The sequence below is a fragment of the Hydra vulgaris genome, chromosome 02 (genome assembly GCF_038396675.1).
Source record: "Hydra vulgaris chromosome 02, alternate assembly HydraT2T_AEP".
Lineage (NCBI taxonomy): Eukaryota > Metazoa > Cnidaria > Hydrozoa > Anthoathecata > Hydridae > Hydra > Hydra vulgaris.
In genome coordinates, this window is record NC_088921.1 from 8,790,665 (window position 1) to 8,810,151 (window position 19,487).

Sequence of the window (19,487 nt, forward strand, 5' to 3'; positions counted from 1 at the left end):
AAAAAGGAATCATTAGGCCGTGTGAAAAAATAAAAAGCATCTGCTTTTACTCAGTTAAAGCAGATGTTTTTTTTTTTTTTTTTTTTTTTAAATACTGAGTAAAAGCAGTTGCTTTTTTTTATTCACCCGGCATATTAAATGCGATATCACAGATCATTTTCCGATTTTTTTCTCCATAAATACAGATACTAAATTAATACTAAATAAAAAATAACTTTTGTAAACGCATTTATAGTAAAGCAAATTTAGCATCATTTAATGACCAATTATCAATGCTTCATTGGCAACATATTGATCATTCTCAAGACGCAAACTTAGCTTATAGCAATTTTCTTAAAACATTCTACGATATTTATGACGCAAATTTTCCTAAAATTGAAATAAACCAAAAATTAAAAAAAATAACATCCCAATGGATAACCAATGGACTAAGAAAATCTTTCAAAATTAAACAAAAATTATATATTAAGTACTTGAAATCCAAATCAGTTGAAAATAAAACCATTTGCAAAAATTATGCTAGAGAATTCGAAAGACAAAGAAAAAATGAAAAAAAAAATACTTGACTTACTTGAAAAAAACAAAAACAACTCAAAACGCACTTGGCAAGTTTTAAGAGAAATCACTTAAGCTAAAGCTAAAAATCAGGCGCTAAAAGCTAAAGCTAAAAATCAGGCGCTAAAAGCTAAAGCTAAAAATAAGGCACTAAAGCTAAAGCTAAAAATCAGGCGCGTAGGTAAAGCTAAAAATCAGGCGCTTTGCTTAAAGGTATTAAAGTTAATGGTAAAATTTTGTACGTTTCAAGCGATATTGCAGTTGAATTAAATAAGCATTTTATTTTACCAGGGCCGAACTTAACAAAAAATATTCCATATACTAGTAATTATTTTGAACTTTTACCTCAAAAAGCAACAAATCTTAATTGCATTGAAATATCCTTTAAGAAAATTAAAGCTTCAAAACGATTTAAAACGATTAAACCAAATAAAATATTCAAAGGTATCAACGGAAACGTTGTTATAAATTCTTACAATTTTATTAAAAATATTCTATTTAAAGTCTTTTCGTCTTGTGTTTGCCATGGAGTTTTCCCTGACCAACTTAAAACTGCCAAAGTAACGTCGGTATTCGACGGTGGGGATGCAACAAATGTAAATAACTATCGCTCTATCTCTGTTCTTCCTATATTTTCAAAATTTTTAGAGCAAATCTTATATCACAAAAACAACACTCATCTTTCTGTAAATAAAAAATTTATTTCATATTCAATATGGTTTCAAAAAAATAACTCCATCGAACATGCAATACTTCAGTTTACACGTAGTATAAACGAATCGTTCAATAAATCTGAATATGCATTAGAAATTTTTATTGAATTATCAAAAGTTTTTGATACTATTGACCATCAAATTCTTATTAAAAAGCTCGAATTATATGGAATCACAGGAGTCGTTTTAAAATGTGTAATGAGTTATTTAAATAATCGTGCTCAATTTGTATACATTGACGATAAATCACCAATAACGTTACTTAACATTTCTTGTGGCGTGCCACAAGGTTCTATACTCAAACCTCTTTTTTTTATATATATATATATATATATGTCAATGATTTCCATAAAGCATCCAGCCTGAGGACAATAATGTTTGCCGACGACACAAATTTAATTTTATCGCACAGCAACATTACAATATTATTTGAAATTATGAACTTAGAACTTAAAAAAATTTCCGACTGGTTCAAAATAAAACTTTCAATAAATATTGACAAAAGTAACTGGACTCTATTTCAGCCACTTTCCAAAAAAAAAACAAATACTATACGAAACGCCATCTTTATTCATTGATAATATTCAAATAAAAAGAGTAAAAACTACTCAGGTTTTAGAAATCTATATTGATGAAAATCTTACATGGAGACAGCACATTAAAAATTCAAGCAACAAAATTTCAAAAAGTATTGGAATATTATACAAATCAAAAAGCAATTTAATGCAACTGTATTATTTACTTATTCACTGCCATATTAGCTAAGCAAAAACTGCGTGGAGCAGTACTAACAAAAGTAAACTTGAGCCTTTTCATCGTCATCAGAAACATATAGCACGTTTAGTCAATTCTTGTGACCGACGAACTCATTCAAAAGCCTCTCTTAAATAAAATGAATATTTTAAACATATATCAACTTAACGTATATAATATTCTTTGTTTTATGTACAAATGTAAAACGAAATTATCTACGTCTCTTTTTTATAGTTTTTTTAAACAAAAAAAAAAATGATCTACGAAATGATGATTTTTCGCAACCATTTTTGAAAACTAATCATTGTAAATTTTGCATATCATTTTGTGGACCGAATCTTTGGAACAAAACTGTCTTAAATAACTTTGATTTTTCTTTAGAATGGAATTACATATCTTTTAAAAAAATGTTTAAAGAAGTATTTTTTGAAATTGACAATATACAAATGTACTTTTAAAACCTTTTGAAATTCTTTTTATCTATTATTTATATGGGCTTATATAATTTGTTATGTATGATTTTAGTTGTATATTTGTATTTCAATCATTTACGATCTACAAGCCTATATTGCTGTTATATTATCTGTCAAATTATCTTTAAGAAATTTTTTGTGAACTTTTTACTTTTTATAAATTTTTTTATTTAAATCTTGTTCTTTCATTATTGCAAAACACTTTTTGATTTACTACGTAAAATATTTAACATGTAAAAATGCTACGTCTTTTTATAGCGGTACTCGACGACAAGACCATACTGTCTTCTACGAGTTTCCACGTTCTTTTTTTATATATATATTAAATATCTTCACTTGTAATCGTTTATATATATTTTTTTTAGCTTGTAAATTTTATGAAATGTTAACGTAATGTTTTAAAATGTAATAAAGAACAAACAAAAAAAACAAACAAAAAAAAGTGCCTTGAAGAACTTCACGTAAAACATTTAATACTGGAGTATTGTATATTACATACATATTGTTTTCTATTGGTAAGATTTATCTAATAGTTATTTATTAATTGCAATTGATCAACTGTGTCAAATGCTTTTGATAAGTTAATAAAAACTCTTAAGTTAAATTTATTTTGTTTAAAACCATTAATTGTTTAATCAACTTATTCAATGATTGATATTCAGTTGAGAGATTTTTTGAAATCCAAACTGGTTTGGGTAAAATAATTTGTTTTTTGTGAAGTGAAAATTGCACTTTCGAAAAGTTTTGAAAATACAGAAAGTATTGATATAAGTCTATAGTTGGTTATGTCCCAATGTTCATTACTTTTAATTATAGGAATTACTAAGTCTATCAGGGAAAATCCCAAAAGTTATTGAGAGCTTCAGTGTATGGATCAGAAGTCTGATTTTGTTGAAAATAACTATATCACTAGATATTTCATCAAACCCTGATGCTTTCTATTTTAAAAAAATATGAAAACTCTTCTTCAAATTCTTTATATTTAAGTTCATTATTGCAAATATTGTACATATCGTACTTATCGATAGGGTTATCTGTGGGTTTTAGGAAGTTTTTATATGAATCAGATGTTGAAATTATTTTATTAGAAAAGTTAGGACCAGTATTTATAAAATATTTGTAGTTTAAATCACTTGCGGTATTTTAAAATAAAAATCAATGAATGTTAGAGAATGTCTTTGAATTGAATTTGATTTGATTGATGTAACTGATTCTACAGTTTAGTTTATGTTTATGTTATAGTTTAATCAGTTGAATATGGTGTTTTGTTAAGACAAGTTTCCACTCATCCTTTTTTCTACGGGAATGGGAAAGGAAAAATAATCACGTGAGCATGCATAATAAAAGTTTTTATTTGTTTAAAGGAAAACTGCGCATGCTCACGTGATTATTTTTTGTTCCCTTTCCCGTTCCCTTAGAAAAACGGATAATCGGAAACTCACCTTTATAATGTACAAAACATTCAATCATAAAATCTGCTTTATTTAAAATATACATTGCTAAAGTGACGTAGCAAAGGTTTTTGCAACTGGGGCAAAAATGAAAAAAGCACCTTTTTTACAATAAAATTTTAAAAACTTTTAATGTTAAAATTAGCTTTTTTAGTTTTTGCTCCTCAATTTTTTTTGGGCCCCTTAAAGCCTTGGTGCCCGGAGCCATTTCCTCGATGGTCTTCCCTCGCTACGCTAATTTTTAAGAAAACCTGTTGCAAATATTCCTTTTTTATACATCGATATATGCACTGGAATGATAAGTAATGCTAATAAATATAAAATCATATTTAGTAGTCAAATAAAAAATGAACTACCATCACAAATCTGAAAAATATAAACTCTACTTCAAAGTTATAAATTTTCAGTGTCTTCAAAAGAGAAAGAAAATCAATATCATAATGTAGAAGCTAATTTCAGCAATAACAAAACCTTGTTGAACAAGTTGTAAACTTGTTAACTCACGCTTAATCACTATATTTGGGTATTGTTTTCAAATGAAATAAAAAAATTACACGACAAAATTCCAGTGCATCAAAATAGCAGCAACCATAAATATTGTTATATTAAATGGCGGCAATCGGACAACAGTATTGACTCTGATTTCACTGTCAATATTATGCTTCTTCAGAACAATAAAATTAGGAATCACACTGGAAACAGGTTCTTTACCAATTTTAGATGTCACAAACAAGTTGGCGTTGTAGCAAATGGCAATTTTTTGGTCATTTTAGAATTTATGAGCCATTATAATTCTGTCTAGGAAGAACATCTGAGCAAAGTTATGAAGTTGCAGAAATTAAAGAGAAGACGACAAGTAAATTAAATTTCACCGAAAATTCAATATGAGTTTACAGAGTGTTGTGCCAAAAAAAGTATTAGACGTTTTTCTAAGTGAACGAGAAGCAGCAAGGTATTATTCAATACTTGTTGATGCAAACCCTAATTCAGCGCATCTGGAACAAATTGTATTTAAATTGCGTTATTTTCCTTTAAATGAAGAAAATAATCTCTACAAAGTTCAAGAGCAATTTTTAGAGTTTGTTGACTTTAATCTTAAAACGGGAAAAGCCATTGCTGAATTAATTTGCAGTGTTATTAAAAATACAAAATACCAATGATAGAGTGTCGCGATGAAGATTATGAAAATTGCAGCAACATGAGCAATAAGTATAAGGGAGCTCAAGCAGATATTATTAAAAAGAAACCATTGTCAGTTTAATCTCCATGTGCTTATCATAGCTTCAATCTATGTGGTGTCTATACCACAGAGTGCTATGTAGAGGTTATAAACTTCTTCAATGTTGCGCAAAAGACTAATAATTTTTTCAGCTCTAGCTCGCGAAGATGGCAAATTTTATAAGAAAACATTGGATGCTCTTTGCATAGCATGTCCGATACACGTTGGTCAGCTAGGATTGACAGTGTTAAACCTTTTGCAGAAAATACTCCTGGTTTATAGAGTGCTACCTAAGACTTAAAGAAGCTAAATCTGACTGCCGAGACTCGGTCAAATATCAAAAGCATTGAAAAATACCTGGGTTCATTTGAGTGCATCATAATCGCGAGCACCTAATTTAAAGTTTTAACAACCATCACACAGTTCTTCAAGCCAAAGAGGTAATTTTAAATGTGGAGGTTTTAAATTTAAAAATTGATGGCCTCTTATTATTGAGATACAATTGGAATTCAATTTTAAATGAATTTAAACTTGTTGCCAAAAAAGTGCTTAAAATATACATTTTTTGTTTATTTCCTAACTTAGATACAGTTTCAAATTTTTATTTTATGAAATTGGTGATGACTACAGATTGTAAAACTTTTTTATTTTTGCACTTGTTGAAAACTTTTGTGTCATTAATGGAAATTGTGTTATCTACATCAGTAGAAACTAGGTAATAAACGCTTTGACTAATGATGTTGTTCTTTGTAAGATTTGTTTTGAGCAAATTTAAGCGTGTTTTTTTGGTTTTTTTTTTACATTCGAAATACTGTAAATGTATTTCTTTCTGAGGGAAGCTTGCTGGGTTGTTTTGTTCTTCCCTAATGCTAATATTTGACACTTGTTCCATTCTATTGAAATATGTACCCCTTTCATATTCAGAGAATCAAATTTTCCAGTTATTAATTATGCAGAACAAAAACCAAGTTTTTTGTTCTGCATAATTAATCCATCATATTTTTGTTTAAATGAATCATACTGCTTTATACTCCAGCAGTCTGGAAGTTAATGTTCTTGCTTAAAAGCGTTGGGAGCTGAGGTGGTACTTATTTCTTCCTGCAGCATAATATCCTGAGATGAATCAGCATTTTTCTCTTGTAGTCAGGGCCGACTCAAGGGTATATGACGCCTGTGGCCATCTTTTAATTAGCGCCGCCCCCCTCGTGTCCCCTCCCCCTCCTTCTTCCCTCCCGTATAAAAAATAAATAAATCGTATTATGGACATTCGTGGTGAACTTTCAATATTTATTTACAATTGAACCATTCTTGCTTTTACAAAAGCAAATAATTTAATCATATCTTCTAAGTCCAATTCTTTTTCAATTGCTTGTTCTATTGATAACATTGCCAGACCATCCATTCTATCCTGTGTCATTGTTGAGCGAATATACGTTTTGATTAATTTCATCTTGGAAAAGCTTCTCTCTGCTGTTGCAACAGATACAGATAGAGTTAAAAGTGTTCTGAGAGACAAATAAGTTTCCCAAAGATGCATTCAAATTGTTTGAACAAATAAAGTCTAAAATATTTCTTGGAGAGTAGTTTCCCTTATAATGATTTTGCAAATATTTCATCTCTTCAAACAAGTCAGTTCCAGAAATATCTTTCAACTCATTGCGAAATAATAATTTTTCTAAATCCATGCATCTTTTTAGTAATTCATCTTCAGTAATGTTCTTGGCATTTAAACTGTAAAGAAAGTTGAACTGATTATTGTGCTGCATAAGCATATATACTCTTTTTTTGGTACGACCACGCTTTTTTCAAATTCGGGCTCAATATCTAGCTCAACAGACAATTTTCTTGCAGTTTCTGACATCTTTTGAAGTTGTTCATCAGTTCTATAATCTTTAACATACTCCAAAGTGTTGGAAATTAATGAAACAGCCTGAGGGATATTTAAATTGACTTCTTGAAGAGATTTGCTTCTTATCTCAATCTGACTCAGCACATCATACCAAGTGATAAGGCAGCAAAAAAATTTAAAGTCAATATTCTGCAGTAGTGCTTTGGACTCAGATTTTTTTTTGGTTGCTGTTACTGAAGATACAGGTAATTCGATATTCCAGAAGCTTTCTAAAGCTTGTATTATCTCTCTCAGTTGATGTCTTAATGGTTTTAATGCATCAATTCTACTTACCCATCTGGTTTCACAAAGTCCTTTCAAAGTGAAACCTTTGACAAATTGCCTTAAAACGTTCCATCGCTGAGCTGAAGTTGGGAAAAATACAAACAAATCTTGCACAATGTCAGAGAATGTTACTGCGTCTAAACAGCTTCCAACAGCATCATTGACAACTAAATTCAGTGAATGAGATGAGCAAGGAACATAAAAGGCTCGTGATTTAAGAAGAAGGATCTTAGCTTGAACTCCTTTTTTTTTGCCTCGCATGTTCGATCCATTATCATACCTTTGTCCTCATAAACCTTGCATAGAAATTCCATGAGAATCCAAAGTTTCTAATATTTTTTCAGTCATTCCAGCGCCTGTAGTATCAATAATGTCAATAAAGCTTAAAAAATGCTTTCTTATATCAACGTAGCTTTCCTTTTCATCTGTTCAAAATAGGAAATATCTGGGGTACAGTCAATAACAATTGAATAGTATTTGCTTGCCTTCAAATCAACTACTATTTTTTCTTTGACTGCTTTAGATAAAATTTGAATAATTTCATTTTGAATATTTTAACCCAAGTAATGACTGTAAATTTGTTTGCTTTTTATTCTACTGATATGCTCTTTCATCACAGAATCAAACTTGGCAAGCAATTAAATTATTTTCAAAAAGAAACCATTATTGTTATCATAAAGTTTATCTGAAGTCCTCGCAAAGCTACATTTTGGGACCCATGAAATTTTATAATGGAAAAAAGTCGCTCTAAGACATGCCACCAGTGTTTTATAGTTTCGTCCATTTGTCTCTGCTGAACTGCATTAATTGTAGATGATCCTTTGAAACTTTTATTAAGATCATGCTAGCTCATATAGCAATTCAAATGATCTAAACTTGTCTCATGAGCATTCAATCTGTTATTTAGGTTTTTCCATTTTGATACGCCTTCACCAGAAACCTCAGTAACCTTTTTAGAAAAGAGCTTGCAACAGAAGCAAAAGGCAGCGTCTTTTGTTTTGGAATAAACTAGCCAATCACGTTTATACATTTCCCTATTTGGTAGCATCATTCCGAAAATAATGACTTATATTAAATCTTCGCTTTCTTCCTTCTTGACCAGTGAAAGGAAAGTCAAAATCCATTATTTGAATTGGACCAATAATGACCTGTAGATCTGTCAGTGACACTGTATTTTTAGGGCAGCTTCCAACATCCAAGTAATTATCAGTGATTTCTGGTTCAACTGCGTATGTTGTAGACTCAATGACGACGCCCATTTGGCTGCTTACTTAAATTTTTACTGCTTACTTAAATTTTTTAATGATATTCTAGTCAAATTTAATATATGATGAATTGTTAAATGTTTGGTTTTCTTACCTAAATGCTTTGAATACTTTTGGAATTAATAGATGGTACTGACACAACTTCTGAGCAAGTTTTTAAATACTTCTCCAAACTTCCCTTATACTTTAACAGGGTAACATCTTTTTCTTGTTTTCTTTTTAGGTTTTGAGCTCCTCATAATTTTTTCTTTCTAAACATGATGGTTGTTTTTATATCCTCTTTTGAAACATTTTTTTGTTCACTAAAATTTGTAAAGAGTAAAAAATGTAACATGCATTGATTTGAGTTTGCTTTATAGACAAAAACTTGTTCAATGTGGATTATACCAGTAGTACTGTATAAACTGGTTTTTTAGAGTTCCCACGATTATGGAAAATTTTCTTTCAAAAAATTTTTTATAAAATTGAAATCTTAACCTAAAAACTATTTTATTTTTAAATAATATTTATTCTTAATTTTTTCTTGTTTTCGAATTTTGAATTTTCTATTCTTTTGGCGCCCCCTTTGAAGCGGCGCCTGTGGCCAAAAGGTGCTTGGCCATGCTGTTCAGCCGGCCCTACTTGTAGTACTGCATTAGGAACTAATATGGTATCTGTTTCTTCTTCTACCATAGCGTCATGCAGGGATGCAGTATCAGTAACGGGTGATGCGGAATTTATCGGACAAATCCTAATTTTATTATTTGAGCATAATAATTAGATTTTGTGGTAAAATGAGGTTAAATGCAGCTGAACGAGAATCTTTTCGAAAGCGACTAAAAATGTTTTTTGTAAATAAACCTTATATAAAAAAAAAAAAAAATCGTGAATCATTTTGAAAAGGAAGGATATGCTCGAAGTATAATATATGATTACCTAAAAAGACTTGAAACTGTTCAATGGTTTTCTGATAGAAAGCACCCTGGTTGTCCGACATCCTGGACTAGAGAAAAGAAAGCCGAATTAACGAGACTTGTCAACAATCGAAAAGGGGTCAGTCAGAGAAAAATAGGTATTAAATTCGGTGTAAATCAATCGACAATTGGTCGTCAGTTAAAAAAAATGAATATTAATTATAGAAAACGTGAAAAGACTCCAAAATACACTATAGAACAACAAATAAAGGCAAACAAAAGAAGCAGAAAACTAGTTAACCAACTCTATAACATTAAATCGCTTCTAGTCATTGATGACGAAAAATACTTTTGTTTTGCAGGGGACAACATGCCTGGAAATTCTGGATACTACACAAACAACAAAAAGACATGCCCAGAAAGTGTTCGTTTTATAAGAAAAGAGAAATTTCCAAAAAAATTATTAATGTGGATAGCCATATCTGACCGTGGTATGTCCGAGCCATTGTTTCGCACTTCCAAGTCTGATGCGATCAATTCATCAATCTATATTAATGAATGTTTAGAAAAACGACTTCTTCCATTTATTCACAAGTATCATGAAGACTTTAACTATTTATTTTGGCCAGATTTAGCAAGTTCTCATTACTCTAAAGATTCTCTGAATTGGATGGACCAATATGTCTACTACGTTGATAAAGAATCCAATTCCCCAAATGTGCCTCAAGCACGACCAATTGAAAATTTTGGGGACATTTGGCACAGAAGGTTTACGAGGGAGATTGGCAAGCTTCAACAGAGCAAGTTTTGATTAATAGCATTAAACTAAAACTACAAGAAATTGATTTAACTTTTTACAATCGCGTATGAAAGGCTTAAAGGCTTAGGCTTAGGGTGTTAGATCTGCCAGATCAGGGAAAAGTCAGGGAATTCAGATATCTGTAAAAAATCAGTGGATTTTTAGGGAAACTAGGTTAAAATTTAAAAAAATCAGGGGAAAATCAGGGAAAATGGCTCACCAAACTTACATAACTTAAATAAGTTGTATATGGTACACGTAATATAAAAGGTTAATTGGCAGATAGGTTTATAAACTTCTCTAGATACATTTAATGTGAGTTATATTTTTTAAGACTAAATATTACACCATGTGTAATATTTAGCCTTAAGAAAGAAAAAAAAGAAGCAATAAGATTATTTTGAAATCGGCAGCAAAGTTATGAAAATGCATGCATTGGCTTTGAAAGGATAGATTCACTATCTATCAACTTAAAATATTTAAAATTTCAAAACAAATTTTTGTTTAAAATATTGTGTTTTACAATTGTTTATACTTAAATTTTTGGCATGGTAGTCTTTTATTCTTTATCAATTGTCTTGTTGTACTGTTTAACTTAAAAACTCTGTTTGTTTTCCCCCGAATCATAATGGTTGCTATTTCCGTGTTTTCGCATGACACCAAGCCGACTTGAAGGATTGGATCTCTTGCCTTAACAAAACTTGGACAAAAATATATTATTACAATTACTGATCATTGAAGTGAATATTTTGAAAAATTAACAATTTATGTAACTACATTATTTTATAGATTTTTGGTACTCTTCAAAAAACTCTAAAATTTTAAATTATTTGATAAAGTCTGCTTATTTTCCTCAAACCAATCAACGAGAAAAAGGTTCAGAGTTTAAACTGGTAATGGTAAAGCTTTGAAAAATGGTAAAGCTATTTGTTAATGATAGTATCATTTTAAAAAGGCGTTATCGAAGTTCAAATTTTTCTAAAGTTTTCTTTAAAGTTTGTCAATACAGTCTAAAGACAAGGCCTTAGATATTTTAAGAGACTCATCTGGCTAGCTTGATGACACCTTGATTGATATAGCACAAAGTTTGTTTTTATATCAGTTTTCTAAAATATTTGAGTTTCCAAGTTTAAAATATCTGAGTTTTGTGCATTTTTAGTTGTTTTAATTTAGGTGATTTTTCAGAAAGTTACAGTTTTATGCAAATGATTAATGTTAGAAAATCATATTGGGTGTTTCTAAGTAATGTGTCCTGATGTTGTTTTACATTAGAAGTGTGTTCAGTTTTATGATTCACTCTTTAATAGTTTATGTAAAGATGATGCGCCATTGTTAGTGCATAGAGTTGCTCATGAAAATGATTGTGATCTACATTACCTGAAATGTATTGAGAATGGTAAAGATGTTTTCTTTTGTTACTGTGTTATACTGTTATAAAAGGTGTTCCTTTAGTACTATCATTGTTGTGAAAGTATACTACTTTTTCTGCTGTTTTTGTTTTTATGACTTATTTGAATATTTAAATTCAATCAATATACATAAATACGTTTTTTTGTTTTTTATTGTTGGTTTGTTTATGTTTTTATGCTTTATGTTTTAGTTAATATATAAAAAGTTCGTTACTTATTTTATTTTTGTAGTGTCTTTTGATGTCTAAAGTTATACAATTGGCAAATTTAGGTCAACTATTACTTGTTCTTTATTATGTTATTGGCATGATGATTTGTTTTGCTCACTTTGTAGTTATTTTTTTCTTACTGTCATCAATTATTCATTTTATCAACTAGGGTTATTGATACAAGATGTAGTTAATACGTACAGTTAATAAAGTCAGTTCTTTATTTACATACAATTGTTGCAGTTGCAGCCATGGTATCAGCATTCTGGTATGCTGATACCATGGCTGTTTTAACATTTTTAACATTTATATGATTTAAAAATTCAAATCCTTCTGGCACACATTTAGAATTAATTTTGTAAATCAATTTATTGATATACATTGATCAATGTATTTATTAAGTGCTCTTATGGAACAAAAGCAGGGTTTTTTTTTGGTTTTTTTTTATATTAGTTGCAATTTTATGATACCATTTATATTATACTATATTTCTATACTATATAGGCTTAAAAATTCATGTGGAAAAATCGAATTTCTTCCGAAAATGCCCAAGTTTCAACCAAGTTAAATTTTTTCAAAAGGACTTTAAAACCTTGTTATTTTATTTTGCTATTTATATTGTGTAAAGATATTTTGATCTTATTTTCAAAATAAAGTTTTAGTGTAGCATGAAGTGTGTCGTTTCATTAACATTTCTTTAATGCTGTTTTTATTTAAAACATTCACATAGTAAGAAATAGTAAACTAAGTTGGAGGTCACATTTTATTATTATTGTGCTAAACATAGATTAAAACCGCTAAAATCGTCGATTAATACCCGTCTAGGTTGTTATTCAACGGTAGTACAGTAGTGGTGTAGTGGTAGAGCGCTCGCCTCATAATCGAGAAGTTACGAGTTCGATCACCACCACGTCCCTGGTAGTACCGTGCTCAACTTGTTTATCCGCGTAGCGGTCTTGTTCGTCATGGTTTGTGTTTCAGAGTTATAGAGTTGAGAGAGGGTTGAATCAACAACTAAAGAAGCCTCCTCGACTGTTGTGGCTTTTACGGCCTTGAGGTGGTAAATTAACACACAAAAGAAGGCTAGATACGAAATAATAAATTCTCTTCTTTTTTTTTTTCTGCCATAACATCAGAATACTTGCCTTACTATTTACCTGCGTAGAATCAAGTACAAATTTTACATTTGATACGGTTTAAGGGTTAAAAATTATTAATTTAACGTAAAACATTTTTCTAAAATGCAAAGTCAAATTATTTAGGAATACAATAATGCTACCATTATCCATGCAATAACAATATATAAGTTTCATGATTTACAGATGATTAATTATATTATTTTATAAAAATTTGCAATTATTAATCGTAGTTTAACAACTTAAAATTATAAACTTGATATGTGAAAAAAGATTTTGAAGATCTTATCAAAATTTCACATTAAAAAACATAAAAATTGCCAGAAATTTGTTGACCTAATCAATGGGCTGCCCCTTAAAAACGAAATTGTTATAAAATCAAATTGCAAAAAAGTTTTAAAAATGAATTTAGTCAAAAAACTTACTTATTTGTAGTAATGCACCACTTTAAATATTGCGCTTCACATTTTGCTGATTTGTTTATTTTTTTGAAATAACTCAAGCAAATATTAAAAATATATTTTTGAATATAAAAATTTTCGATTTTTTTGGTAGAACAAAGTTTATTTCTAATGCAGTATGATAAATCCTTATGTTTAGTACAAAATCGTATATTTTAAAAAATCGATATATTGACCTAATACTTTTTGTTCATAGAAAAAATGTCTCCATCTTGATTTTCATTGTTTCTAGAAGTCTAAAATAAGCTCTTTTCGAATAATTTGATTAAAAAAACATAAATAATTTGCCCACTTTAAGGTTCAAACACATGTTATTTTAGGGTATTTTACTTTTGTCGCTAAATTATTTTTACAATAACTCAGCTTGGGCATTTTTAAAAAAGCTGATTTTTTATCCACGGTGATTTTTGTTGCCTTAAAAAAAAGCTTTTTTTTAAAGAAATACGAATCTTAGTTCAAAACGTCCGCAATTTTTTAATTGTTATGAAAGTTGCAAAAAATTGCCATCTTTAGCATTGAATTAGGGCTATAAATATAAGTTTATTTTTTATTTTTTTAATTTTCATTAAAGTGTAAACCATGCGTTTTTTTATAAAATCATGCGTTTTTTCATAAAATCTGCTCTTTAAAAGTTATATAGATATTGAAATTCAATTTATTTAAAAAACTAGTTCAAAAACTAGAAAGAATCAGCTGGATAGACTAAATGACGGTTTCCTTAACTACCAATGTTATTACTTATAAAGATAAATTTCATTTGGATCTCAAATTCCAGTTTACAACTATATGTCTAAATTACATTTTAAATAGTAGTTTCAAGCAAAATAGACATAGAAATCACTGTTTTTGAATGAAATACATATATATTTACGGCATTAGTCATCAGAAGGTAAATGTTGTGAACTGGAATCCAAGATATACACATTATGAACCCACGTGTGAATTTTTAGATCAATTTTTTTGATGCGAAGAAGAAAAAAAGTATTTTTGTTAATTAAGTATATAGATTTAAGAATACTAAATAATCTAAATAAACAAGGTTGACTACCTAGGGTAAAATCAACTGAATTTAAAATTATTGTTGATAACCAACTTTTAATCAAAAATAAGAACCCTTCGTCTTGGTCCATTAAAAATGAAAATTTATTTAACGTCATAAATGAAATTATTCATAGATAATCATTACTGAAAACAAAACTAAACTTGTAGTTAGAAAGTAAATATAATAGTCTAACAACAACAACAACAACAACAACAACAACAACAACAACAACAACAACAACAACAACAACAACAACAACAACAACAACAACAACAAATTAATTGTTTTCATTGTTTCAGTTGAAAATCGGGTGGTCCGCGTAAATAAGGTGCAAAACAAACTTTAATGACGGCTAAAAGTTCAGAAGATTTGAATCATTATGAGCCCATTTTTTAGATGCATCAAGACCAGCTTGATTCTATTTTTACAGTTATTGACCAGGATTTGTTAAATGCTGTTGCTGAAAAACAACATGCTTCAGATATACTACAAATAACGCTTTTCTGTATATTTTGTAATAAAAGTAAGAATTAAAAAAGTAAATATTTTGTAAGAAAAATTTAGAACAATTAGAATTTTAGATGCCTCATGGATTGAGTCTATCCATCGATCCGAAAAGTGAAGCCACTTTTTGCCCTTTTTACAAATGGCGAATTAAATTTGTAAACAATTATTTTTAACTTTTCTTTTCTTAAATGAAGTAAATATATTTTAAACTTAAATACTTTTTACGTAAAAGTGTTAAGCAGAAACTATAATAATTGTAAATTAAAAATTTATGATTCCCTAATTTATTTACAATTAAAAAAGGATTAAAGTTTTGAATAGAAAAGTAAAACGACAGACGCTTTTGAAGCATTTTTATGAATTAAAAAACTTTTTAATAAACATAGGCTCATAAAAAAACTTTTATAAGTATTTTATAATTATTAAAATTTATTATTGAATTATCTTTAATTTATTGGGAAGTTTTGAATTGCATTTTTAACTTTAATTCGACACTTCGGCTTCAGCTTTTGCCCTATGTACAAATGGCGGACAATTGTTATAAACAAAAAAAAGCGGCTTCATTTTTTGTCCAATAAAATCCCGAAAGTTGGACATCTAGTTATATATAATTGACTTGGCGCGTTAAAATAAAATAAACTGTTTTTGTTACATTCGTATCCGAAAAAGAATTTGTGATAATATTTGTTGAACCAAAGACTTAAATCAAAGAAATGATAGCTGTAATAAATAACTTGCAATCTGCACCTTTGGTTTACTAAGAATGATATATTATTATATATTATATATATATATATATATATATATATATATATATATATATATATATATATATATATATATATATACACAAATATGTATATATATACAAATATGTATATATATATATATATATATATATATATATATATATATATATATATATATATATGTATATATATATATATATATATACATTATATAGGTATATATATATATATATATATATATATATATATATATATATATATATATATATATATATATATATATATATATATAATTTGCATTTATTTTAAACAAATATGCTATTCCTGATAATCCGACAATGGTGAAACTACAAGTTGAAGAAAAAAGTTAGATAAGTGTTTTTTACTAATTTATTATGGCTCTGTTCTTTAAGAACATTGAGCACTTTATTTGTAAAATACACTAACATGGTCGTATAGAGGGGTACACTTTCCTGGGGCCCAACTATGTTCAAGGGCCTTGACTTATGAATTATAAAGTATTATAATTGCTTTTTTAAACAAATTGCATTTATATATACAAAATAAATACAAATTCCATTTATTTTAAACAAACTGTATACTTCAGTTTTGTTGGTCAAAACAATATTATAAGTTAGTTTTTATTCGGAAATTTTTCCAAAAGGAAATATATAAAAAAAAAATTATGTAGAAAATACTTCGAACACATTATTTGGTAGCAAGTATAGTTTTTATTGTTTACCCAGGACAAAAAGTTCTATAGAACTTCTATAAACTTTTGAAACATATGGTCTATATAAATTTTATAGAATTCTATAAAATTTCTATAGACCATATGTTTCAAAAGTTTATAGAAGTTCTATAGAACTTTTTGTCCTGGGTAAGTACTTTAAGTTTAAGATCTTTTACTTTAAATCACTTATTTTAAAATAATTTGGTATTTTAAAATAAAAATCAATGAGTGTTAAAGAGTGTCTATTTGATTCTACAGTTTAGTTTATATTTATGTTATAAATTTATCAGTTGTATATGGATTTTTGTTAAGGCAAGTTTTCACTCATCCGTTTTTCTACAGAAACGGGAAAGAAAAGGCGTATTTTTGTATCAAACTTTGTTAACATCAGTCATTTTGCTTACATAAAATACAGAAAATTCAATGGAAAAGAGTGGATCTGTAAAAACGATTTAAATAATCGCGTGAGCATGCATAACAACAGCTTATCAATTGTCCAAAGGAAAACTGCGCATGCTCACGTGATTATTTTTCTGTTTCCTTACCCGTTCCCTTAGAAAAGCGGATGATTGGAAACTCATGTTTATAATGTATAAAATATTCAATAATAAAAATTGCTATTTTTAAAATATACGACGCTAAAGAACATCGACGAAGATTTTTTGCAACCGGTGCAAAAGTGAAAAAGCGCCTTTTTTTACAATAAAATTTGAGAAACTTTTTATGTTAAAGTTGCCTTTTTTATCTTTTGCTCCCCAATTTTTTTGGGCCCCTTGAAGCCTTTGCGCCCGGAGCCATTTTTTCGATGGTCTTCCCTCGCTACGCTAATGTTTAAGAAAACTTGTTACACATATTGCTTTTTAATACATCGATATATTCATATCAATCATATACAAAATGTTTTATTTACTGGAATGACAATTAATGCTAATAAATATAAAATCTTATTTAGTAGTCTAATAAAAAATAAACTACCATCACAAATCTGGAACTCAAAAAAGGAAAAATAAACTCAAAGTTATGAACTTTCAGTGTCTTCAAAAGAGAAAAATTTAGAAAATCAATATCATCATGTAAAAGTTAATTTCAGTAATAACAACAACCTTGTTGAACAAATTGTAGACTTGTGGACTCACGCTTAATCACTATATTTGGGTATTGTTTTCAAAGGAATTGGAAAACATTACACGACAAAATTCTAGAGCATCAAAACAGCAGCAACCATAAATATTGTTATATTAAATGGCGGCAATTGGAAAACAGTATTGACTCTGATTCCACTTTCAATATTATGCTTCTTCAGAACATTAAAAATCAGGCATCACACTGGAAACAGGTTTTTCTCCAATTTTAGATGTCACACTGTTTTTAGCCAAACAAGGTTTGGGATTTGGAGAAAGGTTAGGGTTAGGGTTAGTCAAACTAGCCAAACGAGGTTTGGGATAAGGAGGTTTGGGATTAGGAGATTTAGTTGGCGTTATAGCAAATAGAAATTTTTTAGGCATATTAGAATTGATGAACCATTATGATTGTGTCTTAAACATCTGAAGCAAAGTTTAAGAACATCTGAGCAAAGTTATGAAGTTGCAAATTAAAGTTATGAAGTTGCAAAAATTAAAGAGAAGACGACAAGTAAATTACCTTTTTACCGAAAATTCAAAATAAGTTTATAGAGTGTTGTGCCAAAAAAGTATAAGACGTTTTTCTAAGTGAACGAGAAGCAGCAAGATAATATTCAATACTTGTTGATGCAACCCCTAATTCAGCACATATGGAACAAACTATATTTATATTGCAATATGTTTAGTTAAATGAAGAAAGTTTAAGAGCGATTTCTAGAGTTTGTTGACTTTAATCAGAAAACGGGAAAAGCCATTGCCGAATTAATTTGCAGTGATTTTAAAAATCACAATATACACAATGGTAGACTGTCGCGATCAAGGTTATGACAAAGGCAGCAACATAAACAACCAGTATAAGGTAGCTCAAGCAGATATTATTAAAGAGAAACCATTGTCAGTTTTATCTCCATGTGCTTGTCATAGCTTAAATCTAAGTGGTATCTATACCACAGAGTGTTATGAAGAGGTTATAAACTTCTTTGGTGTTGCGCAAAAGATTTATAACTTTTTCAGCTCTAGCCCGCAAAGATGGCAAATTTTATGAGAAAACATTGAATGCTCTTTGCATAACATGTCAGATACACGTTGGTCAGCTAGGACAGTGTTAAACCTTTTGCAGAACATACTCCTGGTTTATAAAGTGCTACCCAAGACTTAAAAAGGCTAAATGTGACTTTAAAGAGACTTTAAAGGCTAAATGTGACTGCCGAGACTCGATCAAATAATAAAAGTATTGAAAAATACTTGGGTTCATTTGAGTGCATCATACTCACGAGCACCTAATTTAAGTTTTTAACAACCATTGCACAGTTCTGCAAGCCAGAGATGTAACTTTAGATGTGGAGGTTTTAAACTTAAAAATTGATGACCTCTTATTATTGAGAAACAACTAGAATTCAATTTTAAATGAATGTAAACTTGTTGCCAAAAAAAGTGCTTAAAATATACATTAATAGGACTTCAAAAAAAGTGCATTTAAAACATTTTTATTTATTTTTTTTAAAAAATACGCTTTTTGTTTATTTCCTCACTTAGATACAGTTTCAAATTTATTTTTTATGACATTGGTGATGATAACAGATTGTTAATTTTTTTTTTTTTTTTTTTTGCACTTGTTGAGCCCTTTTGTGTCAATTAGTGAAATTGGTGATAAACCCTTGGACTTATAAGGTTCCTTTTTTTTTTTTTTTGAGGCTTGTTTTTAGCAAATTTATGCGAATAAAACTTATAGAGTTTTTGAGTAACTTATTTTGAGTGACTCTTTACATTAAGTTCGAATTACTGTAATTTATTTTAGTGAATCGATTAGAATACGTTTTAATATT